The sequence below is a fragment of the Miscanthus floridulus genome, chromosome 16 (assembly GCF_019320115.1).
Source record: "Miscanthus floridulus cultivar M001 chromosome 16, ASM1932011v1, whole genome shotgun sequence".
Lineage (NCBI taxonomy): Eukaryota > Viridiplantae > Streptophyta > Magnoliopsida > Poales > Poaceae > Miscanthus > Miscanthus floridulus.
Genome location: NC_089595.1, coordinates 10,341,398 through 10,352,795, shown reverse-complemented (window position 1 = coordinate 10,352,795; position 11,398 = coordinate 10,341,398). Strand labels below are relative to the sequence as shown.

General features: G+C 46.3%; 1 pseudogene; it reads left to right on the top strand.

The window, feature by feature from the left end:
- Nucleotides 1–4,884: 4,884 nt before the first annotated feature.
- On the top strand, nucleotides 4,885–7,811 carry LOC136510249 (protein FAR1-RELATED SEQUENCE 5-like; annotated as a pseudogene).
- Nucleotides 7,812–11,398: the final 3,587 nt, after the last annotated feature.

Genomic DNA, 11,398 nt, shown 5'->3' with positions numbered 1-11,398 from the left:
CGTTAGGTCAAGATGAGGTGCCATTGCGGCCTCATGTGCCACATTTAGCGGTTGTTGTGGTGACAGGGTGTACTGCCCCATCTGCTACGTCCCTGTTCCCCGAACGGGGAGCGAGGTCACGAGTCGGCATCGCGACATGGAGCATTCCGCTTGTTGAACGGTGGTGGTCTCTACCAGTGCCCGGAGGTTCCGGTGGATCGCCCGTTCGCGAGGGTCGTTCAGCTCGGACAGGCCGTGCAGGAGCATTGCCGCGGCGGCAATGTTCTAACTAGCCTGAGCAAACTATGGGGGATCGTTCCCTCTATCTGGGGTGTTGCACTGGACCTAACGGGCGCGACCCCGAGCGCCATTCGCCAGTCCGCGCGCACGGGGCGCGGTGTAGCGCGCTGAGCGTGCTGGCGCAGTTGGTGGATGATGTAGCCACTGTCGTCGTTGTTCCTCCTCATGCTCATGTGTGAGCTCGGAGGTCTCCGTATGAGGGCCCGGAGGGGCATGAGTCCGTGAGGACTCCGTTGCCCCTGGCGGCTATTTCGGAGCATCCATCATGGCATACTCCCAGGACAGACGGTGGCGGGGTGCCATGTCGCCGATGCTAGAGCCATCACTCCCGATGTCGTCGTCCATGATGTCGAGGAAATAGGTAGGGCCGTAGCTCGCCATCCCCACGAACTCAGACATGAGAGGAGGCAGCGCCATAATCTTTTGGAGCCCCCAGGCATACGTGTCCACGGGAGACACGAGGCCATAGGAGAACCGGCCGTACGGTGGCTGCGACGGGGACAACGGTAGCCCTCCAGGTATTTGGTGGAGGATAGAATATAGTAAGTAAAGAATGGCATGTATATTACTCACAGCAGGGTTTGAGCAGAGAGTTTGCTCGGAATGAAGCGCAGATGCCGCGCCATTGAGGTCATGTGTCTCGGAGTCGATGGAGAACGTCTCTCCGACAGGTGTCGGGTCGTGAGTCTCCTCGCGGAGGTGGAGTACGCCAAGCCGGTCGGCGACGAAGTCTAGGCTTCTGAAGAGGAAGGCCTGGGATGGCTCGAAAATGAGTGGAACCCACATCCCCGTAGGCGAGAGTGCGGGATACTCCAGCGAGCCAAGGCGAATCGTATCGCCTGAGCCCACCACGGTGGGGGTGGCGGAAAAAATGGGCCACCCGATGACCAAAAGCATTGAACGTACAGTGTCTTCCCCACGGATAGCGCCAACTGTCAGTACAGAAAGTGACCAACTAGTGAATATTTGTAGTTTTGCTGTACGTTGTGATCGGAGGTGGCCTAGCACTCAATGACACAGGATTTATACTGGTTCAGGCAACGTGCCCTACGTCCAGTGTGGGTCGGTCGATGACTTTATTCCTGAGCCTAGGTGCTCGAAGTCTGTAGTGGGGTTACAAACGAGAAAGAAAAAGGAGGGGTGTACGAGAGGCCCGGTCGGGTCCGACCAGAAGGGCCGAGGGCGACCGGAACTCTGCTATGAGCTAGGTGTTCAAGCGTGTGCTTGAGGGGTTTTTGAGCTATCGATCTAGTGAGCCTAAACTTGAAGAAGTGGACCTCCTTCGTTGGAGGGAGCGCATCCCCTTTTTATAGATAAAGGGGGTGGCTTTACAGGTGAGAGGGAGAGAGTACGGATGTTTCTAAGCCTTGTTGCCCACGCCGATGAGGGTAGCGATGATGGTAGGCACCCACAATATTGTTGATGTCACTGTAGAATGTCAGGTGCACATGGGAGGTTGCATTGGCTTCTTCAGGAAGGATGGATGTCGGTACCAGCAAAATACTATTGGTGTGTGAGGAGCCCTACCCCGTGTACCAGGTATGGTGAACCCTGGTGCCCACTATCGATGCCCAGAGGTATGTGGGAGGCTTTTTGCCATATGAGAGCCCGATGGTGCCTATAATACTGTAGACACAAATGTCGGCGCCTACAATACTGTTTGTGTTAGGGCGGTTGAGGAGCACTGTTCCCACAGGCATACAGGGTATGGTCCTGGTATCGAGGTTTGACTTTGTGCACTGCCTTCTCCGTTTGCCCCTAGTCCCTTCCGAGCGGGTGTCCCCGGTCAGATGGCCCTTGTCGGCCCTAGCCACGCCAGTCAGAGAAGAGTGGTAAGCTGGCTTCCTATGGGGTCCCCGGTCAGAGACGCGGGGTCGGAGTAGGAAGCAGTGCTTTGGGCCAGGCCTTTCCGATCGGGGAGACCGCCCGGAGGCGGCTGGTGCCCAAAGCGAATGCTCCGGTCGGAGAGGTGGGCCGGAGAGGTTGACGAGCGAGCGCCTGTTTTTGGGTAGACCTTCCGGTCGGTGACCGGACTGTCCCTCCGGCCCGTCGTGTCTTAGGCACTTGGCTCGGCCCATGATCTACATGCTGTTTTCCTGGGCCGAGCCCTGGCATAGAAGCCGGTCCTCGAGGGACCCCGGGTTTATGAATCCGACAGTATGTGTTGGTGGGAACTGAGTTTGGTTGTGGCAGCACCCATGATAGGAGATGCAATAGATCATTGAAACTACAGTCTGACTAGCCGTACTTAGCCTTCAGGATGAGTAGCTCAAGCACAAAACGTAGCAATGTCCAATGTGTCGGACAACCCTTTTCAACACCATACACAGTCTCCTTCGATACTTTTGTCACCCTTTCCAAATTTTCTAGACATTTTGGGCTATTTAGTAAAATCTCTGGTCCAAGGGCTCGAATCATGTCCTCCAAATTATCTTCATCCCCGACACGTGCTCTACCATCATTATTGGCACCACCTTCGTCGTTACCATCCCACCCACCAGCATCACCACCTTGTTCATTGCCAAACTCAGAGTCCATTCGTGCATCAAGCTTTGCTAAATATTGGGACATGGATTCTATGGTTTCGTCATCATATTCCTCCTCATCCTCGTCGTTAATAATAACTGTTTCACCATGATGAATCCACACTGTGTATTCCTCAACAAATCCTCGTATAATCAAATATGATCTGATGATAATCACATCTGTCCATGCCATACGGTTCTTGCAATCTTTACAGTGACAAATAATTGTATCCTTATTCTCTGTCAATGTCGTTGCATGCTTCTCTACGGCTTCAATAAATTTATCCACCTCTTCACGGAAACCTGCCTTGAACCTTAACGAACCATACATCCAAGAGTTCCTATACTCCATCTTTTACAACAACAACAAAACAAACATTAAAGGACTACTTATTCAGATATATATAAAAATGAATCAAATTAATAATTACTTAAGAATAATTGTATATACTTCAGATATATATATGAATATAAATCAAATATAATTACATGAAGCATACAAACACACCATGGTAGAGGAAAATTAATTAATGGCCCATTTATCCATAAATAATTAAAATACATATTTGTTGATTATAATAAACAATTTCCAAGACAACAATTAGCAACAATTATATTTTATCCATTATCTTTCATACAAACCCTAGTCCAATTTCATTAAACACAAATTTACAAAAACAAAATTAATAAAAAAAACCCTAGATCTAGATCTACATGCACATGAAACATCCATAAAACTAACTAATTGTTCACTAAAATCAAGAAACATGGACCAAATAAGGGTATGATCTTGTTCCCCTACCTAATTTACCCTAGTACATTCAAAACTTGGGTCTAATTTGCTTCATAAGTAGCTCAAGCACCATAGAAGAGAGAGAAAAACAAAACTCTAATTACTCACTAACCAACCATTAAAACTTCAAAAAAAATGTGGAATAGCATTTTCTTACCTTCTACAACCTCTCCACCAAAGGATTTGAGACCAAAACCTTCCTCCCTTAGTAGAGCAATTGTTTGGTGGTGCCCAAGACCTCCCCACCTTTCTTTCATGGGTTGGAATGAGTGACCCGAGGAGGAAGAAGGTGCTGCAGTTTTTTTATATGTGGGTCATTTGTAGGGGCGACTGGTGATTGAGCCGCCCCTACAAATAGCATGTAATTATATGCGGGGTATTTGTAGGGGCGATTCAATCACCAGCCGCCCCTACAAATAGAAACAACGGGGTGGCTGGTGAGTGAGCCGCCCCTACAAATCAGACTCATTTGTAGGGGCGACTGGTCTCTAGGCTCCCGAGCATACCACTGTAGGGGCGGCTCCATCACCAGCCACCCCTATAAAAAAACTTTATTCCGTTGCTATAAACCATTTTTCACGTAGTGATCCAATCAGCCTCCCATGCATACACATTCTTATCAGGCATCGCATGTCCATCCAAGGAAAATCAACGACTGGGCCTCATGTGCTGTTCACCCTACTTTGCCTCTGGTCCCATGCGCGGCTCTAGTCTGCTACGCTACGGTTGCCATCAGATCCATGCGACCTCCACGCGGCACCATCTGACGTATGTATGCACGATTACCCACGTGTATATATACTGGCTCCACCAAAATTTCTTCCTGTTTTTTGGGCCTGAGGAGGCCTCTCCTCATCGCCACCAAGTGCAGAGGTGCAATTTAATTTGCTAAAAAAGAAATAAAAAGGTGCAGAGGCGCTGGGTGTTGGGAATGGGAACAAAATTCGGTGTAGCACGGATGCAAAGGGCATCCGGTGCCCACCCTTCTGCCCGGTCGACGCGTGGAGGCGCAGGGAAATCTAACGGTCGCGCGCCTGGGAAGCTCCTAGCGGCTTCGAACAGCTCGCTTGCCTGGCTCCTCGCGCATCTGCATGCATGGCTCGGCAGCGCGGCTGCATGCATCGTGAGGCAGGGAATTGGAATAGGTGTGGCCGAGGGTTTGGGTTCTGGCAACGCCCTGCCGCCGCCGCCTATTCCAATCTAGGCCGCCACCTCATCCTCCTCCATCTAGCCCGGCGTGCCACCTCCTCCATCTAGCCGGCAGACCAGCGCCGTCGAGGCTCGAACATGCCGCCGCCGCCGCCTCCTCCATCTGGCCCGCCGCACCACCTCCTCCATCTGGCCAGCGGACGTCGTCGTCGAGGTTCGAACACACCGACTCATTAGGGTTAAAAAAATATTCATCTTTGCAATCATCAGCGTTGTGCAATTCATCTTTGGCAATCTTTACACAAGCTACTGAATCGCCTACAGAGTACCCAAAGCACTGATCGCACCACCGGAGACAGTTCCGTGAAGCACCACCGGCGGAACTCCATCTGCCCGTCGTCGTCTGAGGCTCTGAGCTCTTGGGAGCGAAAGGCTTCTTCTCAGATGAATTCTTCTGCGTCGACTCTTCTCTCGGCCGATCCTTCTTGTACGTCTCGAAGAACTCCCTGTTCTCCTTCTCCAGCTCCTTCCAAACTATCAACATAAAGAAGAAATAAATCAACAAAGCGCATGATACAGGCTCACAGCAGGCAACCTCAGATGCGCATGAGGATGATGCAATCGCTGATGGTGGTCATGGAGTCAACAGAGAGCAGCCATCACAGGTAGGGTCATCGCTGTTCATTTATACGATAATGCAGAAACATCGCATGTTACTCATCTATTTTGGTACGATCATGCATAACATGACTGAATAATTAATCATCATCTCATTTTACAACAGGTGGCAGATAAAGTTGGGATCACTCCTGAAGTTGGAATGAATTTTGAATCAGAGGAACAAGTCTTTGAGATGTATAACACATATGCCGGTAAGGTTGGGTTCAGTGTTAGAAAGAGCAATACAAAGCGTCGAGTGGATGGTAGTATATCTCAGAAATATATAGTTTGCAGTAGCCAAGGACATCGGCAAACCGAGTCATCAAAAGACACTACAAGGACGTGTTGTGATGCTCGTGTTTAGTTTAGTGTCAGCAGAGAGGGGATTTGGACAGTTCAAAAGATTGTAACTGAACATAATCATTATCTTGCTAGTCCAGATAAGTTGCACAAGCTGAGATCCCAACGGCGTGTCACTGAAGCAGACAGGATGCTAATTGGGCAGATACGAGAAGCCGGGATGAAGCCAGCCCAGGTGTATGAGTTCATGAAGCAGTTTTATGGAGGAGCCGACAAAGTGCCATTCGCAAAAATGGATTGCAATAACGAGATTGGACGCGAGCGCAGAAAGTACTTAGAAGCCAATGATGTACAGACACTGGCCGAATACCTGAGAAACAAGCAGTTACAGGATCCTACATTTTTTATGCCGTTCAGGTAGATAAGACAGATGGTCGGATAGCAATTTTTTTCTGGGCAGATGGTCAGTCTATTATGGACTACAAATGCTTTGGTAATGCTGTGTCATTTGACACGTTTCAGACTAATAAGTTTGAGATGCCTTTTGCTCCAATCCTTGGAACAAACCATCACAAGCAGACGATAATCTTTGGGGCTGCATTGATATTTAATGAAACTATTGAATCATTTGTTTGGCTCTTTGAAACCTTCCTAACAACAATGTCAGGCAAGCATCCAAGGACAATTTTCACTGATCAAGACGGGGCCATGGCTGGAGCAATTGCTTATGTATTCCCAAATACAAGCCATCGCCTTTGTTTGTGGCACATTTACTTAAATGCTGCTAAATATCTCGGGCATGTAATTCACAAGTCAGATAACAAGTTTCTTACTGATTGATTTTAAGAGATGTGTGTATGAAAATAGATCGGAGGCTTACTTCATCGAGAAGTGGAATGAGTTGTTATCTGAATATAAACTAGAGGATAACTCTTGGATGAGAAACCTATATGATTTGAGGGCAAAGTGGGCAGCTGTGTACCGTGATGCTTTTACAGCGGATATGACCTCGACTCAAAGGAGTGAAGGCATGAACAATGTTTTTAAGAAAAGATTTCGTAGGAAACTCGGTCTTTTGGAACTCCTTGTGGAATGTGAGAAAGTTTTACTTAGTCTTCGTGAAAACGAGTTGGATGAAGACTTTAATTCACGCCGAAAGGACGCGGTTACTTACACCACAGATTTACCTATGCTGAAGACCACAGCAAAATCATACACAAGAAGGATGTATTCTGAGTTTGAGGATGAATTTAAAAAACAATTATCATTGTCTCAAAAATTGCTACAAACTAAAGGGACCAACTTGACATTCTTTGTCACATACATGCAATCTGATCATGGAGCAACAGTAGTGTTCAATAGTGAAGATTCTACCATTACATGTTCTTGCAAAAAGTTTGAAGCCATAGGTACGTATATGCATTTCAATTTGTAATATAATTTTTTTATACAATTTGCTGAAAATGGTATCCATGTCGTATAGGTATATTGTGCAAGCATGCCCTTAGAGTCTTCAATATAAATGGAGTGTATAGTTTGCCATCGGAATATATTCTAAACAGATGGACAAAATATGCCAAAAGGGGATTTTATATCGACAAACAAGGAAGTGAGGAGGAAGATTTGAAAGCATGTGTTGCACTTATCTCTCGAAAAGCTACAACTATTGCATTGAAGTGTTCAGTGTCAAGAGAGCTTCTTGATGATTTCCAGAAAGCCATAGAGAAGTTGGACCAGCAAGCAGATACTTCTCTTAGCAAGATGCAAGAAGAATCAAATGAGGTTCCTCTAATTCCGAATGAATGTGACACAGGCTCATTGAATGGTGTAATATCTTTTAGAGTTCCTTAGGTGGTAAAAGGCCAAAAGAATGCACGGTTCAAAAATGTGGTTGAAAAGAAGACAGTGAAGTCAAAGAAGACAAGTGCTAAGAAGAAAGGTAGTGATCCTACCCATTCAAGATGTTTTTTCTTCCCTGATGGTGGCTTCTATAATAAATTTTTTATGTTCATGTTTTATCATCTGCAGGAGAGGATCCAAATACTGCTGCAGAAAATGGAGTTGGAGGTGCTGATCCAAAGCAATTAGCTGTAAGACATGATTGAGACTAATTATACCCTTTTCATAATTTATTTACTTATACACACATTTAATATGACACAGGATCTTAATTCTTCTATCGTGTCTGCTCCGTTGATCCAAGGTGGATATGGTAATGCGACAATGCCACACTTTAATATGATTGGGAATCCTTCTACCATATCTGCCCCATATATACAAGGAGGATATACGAGTTTGTTACTTTGAGTTGATCAAGGCGCCACATTGCAGTCAGCAGTTAGGAAATTACATTTCGCTGGAGGATCCAATCATGAAAACATGTAACTGTGCTAAGATGTTAAAGTTTACACTTTGCATGCGGGATTTTATTATTTGCCCTAGATTTTATTATGGTGTAATAATGAATTTAATCTTTTAACTGTGAGGGCGCCATATGATTTTTGTTTGCAGTTGAACCCTCTTTTATCTTTTAAATTTTAGTCTCCATTATTGGTCGCGCTTGACTGTAGCTATCATACTGTACTGCCCGCTACGTGATCTTTGGGCCAATCACACCACGTTGGTAAGGCACGGCAGCATGATGCATGCATGTCCTCGGCCTGTGGAGGCCTATTCCAATTCCCTGCCTCACGATACATGCAGCCGAGCTGCCGAGTCATGCATGCAGATGCGCGAGGAGCCAGGCATCAGAGCCGCGAGGAGCTTCCCAGACGCACGACCGTCAGATTTCCCTGCGCCTCCACGCGTCGACCGGGTGGAAGGGTGGGCACCAGATGCGCTTTGCATCCGGGCTGCACCGAATTTTGGCCCCGATCGCACTAACGAGCGAACGCTCATCCGAAGCGGGATCAACGAATAGTTTTCTGACAGCATAAAATTTCTTTTTTGGAAAAGAAAAAATCCCACCTATTACCTGATTTGGATAGCAGCAGCGTGCGGTACTCCTTCCAACCTTGCATGTGCGCATCCCAGGCTATGACGTCAGCCGAAAAAAATATTTATTTTAGAATGCTATAACTTCTGAACGAAACCCCCACTTATATATGTTTTGAATTTTTTTTTCAGTAGCAATTTATGTATATTAACTTATGACATATAACTTATAGCATAGAACTTATAACATATAACTTACCCAAAGCTTGGAAACACAAAAATTATCAAACACAACGTATATACAAAAGTTATTAAATACAAAGCAACAATTAACTTATAACTTATGTCAAAATTTAAAAACACAAAAGTTATTAAACACAAAGGAACAAATTAACTTATAACTTATGCTAAAACATAAAAATATAAAAGTTATGAAACACAACTTATGTACAAAAGTTATCCAACATAATTTATGTACCTAAGTTATTCTATATAACTTGTGTACTTAAGTTATGAGATATATGTTATAAGTTAATATACATAAATTGGTAATAAAAAAAATCTTCGAAATATATGCAAGTGAGATCTAGTTTTGTTCATCTCATCGCATATAATGCACCGATGCAAACGAAATTAAAAATGGATACACCGTTCGAAAGTTATAACAATTTGAAATAAATATTTTGTTTTTTAGGGTGATGTCAGCAAAAGCGGGGAAGAAGGGTGGGCGGCCGGCATGCATGCGGGATGGTGCGGCGAAGGAGGGTGGGTAGCGGCATACATGTGGGATCGTTCACTCAACATGCTGGTGAACGACCGCTAAAATGGATTTGGGTCTTGACCCTTGCTCAGTTATCACAAACATTCGGTTGTCTTTGCTCGATGGACACACGCTAACAGAATAGCATAGCTGGCAATTTTTTTGGTCAAAGCAGTCACCCTGCTCACTTGTTTCTTTCTTTCTTTTATATATATAAACTCAAAGTACGTACAAAGGGATAACATCTACTAATGCCATATTCCTAAACTCAATGCGAGCAAACCACTTGACATGCATGCAAACAAGTGCCTCGAAGTACATGCAAAGGGATAAACAGCACTCAAGACGAAGGCCAATAAGGGTACCTGTAACAGTAAATTTCAGTTACTAGCTCTTAGATAACCTCTCTAATAGTGTTTGTTTTTAGCAATAGCTCATAGTATGATTAGATTCATATGACATTCTTACATATTTATGAAATGTGTGTATGAGCCTACCTCTCTGTCCTTGAAACAATCAATTTCTAAAGTAAAAATTTGTTCATGAATAAGTCAATTTCTGAAGAATAGCGGTCCACCGGCCCGTTTAATATTCCTCGTATTCCCATGCTATTTACTGCTACATTCCCTCCCGTTGGCCAATTTTGCTGCAGACGGTCGGATGAGCAGTAAATGATGTGACCAGCGTATAGCCCTGTCCGGCGTTTCGAGTTGCTACCGACTAGTAAATTTTTAATATTGCGCGTCTGGCTCGGATGGTGTGCTAAGAAGACACGAGGTTTATACTGGTTCGGGCAGAATGTCCCTACGTCCAGTTCGTTGCTGCTGCTCGTGTTGCTAGCACTGAAAGTTCGTAGTAGGGGTTACAAACGGTCGAGAGAGGGACAGGTCCCAAGTCTCTGATGAGAGGAGCGAACGAGTGCCGAGAGCTCGGTCGCTTCGCGGCTGTGCGCTTGTGTGTTCTGATCGGTTCGGGGTTCGATGGGTTCCAGTCCAAATCGATGCGATCTGTTGCCATGCCCTTTATGGGACGCCCTGCTTTTTCTTTTATAGGCCAAGGGAAAGCACGGGTTATAATGGAGGAAAAAGAGGAGAAGGAGAAGGAGAAGAAGTCCTCCAGGATCGCCGGGTCCTTCTTTTCTTTCACGCGGGTCCTGCCGACCTTGTAGACGTCAACAGCAACAGCTCCACGTCGCGGCCCTGTCCGTCACTGGCGCCATGCGCAGGCGTCGTTTCCCGGTCATGGCGCTCCACTCCGTCCTGGCGGACGTCATGGTGAACTGACGCGCCTGTCAGTCCTCGTACGAGGGTTAGGCAGAACAGCATCGGTACGCCCGACGCTGTTCCTGATGTGAATCCCCAGGTATGGTCCATCACGGCCACGGGTTATATTGGGGTGTGCCGGTCACCTCCCTGGTGTCAGAGCTTTGACCTAGGTCTATTCGCTTGGACCTGGAGTGGTTAGCGGCGGTATGGGTATCCGTCAGGCGAGACGGATCCATCAGCCTCGGGGTAGGTCGAGGCGGAGTCCCCCCAGAGGCCGGGCGAGGCGGAGCCAGCCCTTAGAGGTCAGGCGAGGCGGAGCCCGTCCTTAGAGGCCAGGCGAGGCGGAGCTTGCGCACCTAGGGTCGGTTGGAGCTGTAGTCGCACTCTTGACTGTTCGGATGATGGCTATTAGCTCCTCCTCTTCGGGTACCCTAGTACTGATCCCCGACAAGCCCAAACACCTATTAGTGTGCAACTTAATGGTGAAAGTTAAATTAATCAAGGGTAATATGATCATTTGGCAGCTATACTAATCTCTTCGAAATTTACTAGGAATCTATTTATTCAGGGACAGAGGGAGTAGCTCTTGATTAAGAGCTAGTTTTTCTCTCTCTTCTATTAAAATATAAAAAAAATACTTAGAGCTAGCTTATGAGTCACCCCCTAATAGAGCAAAGTGTTTGGCTATTAGCTAAGTTTTTTTTTAAAAAAAAGCTTCACCCGTGCGGGTACA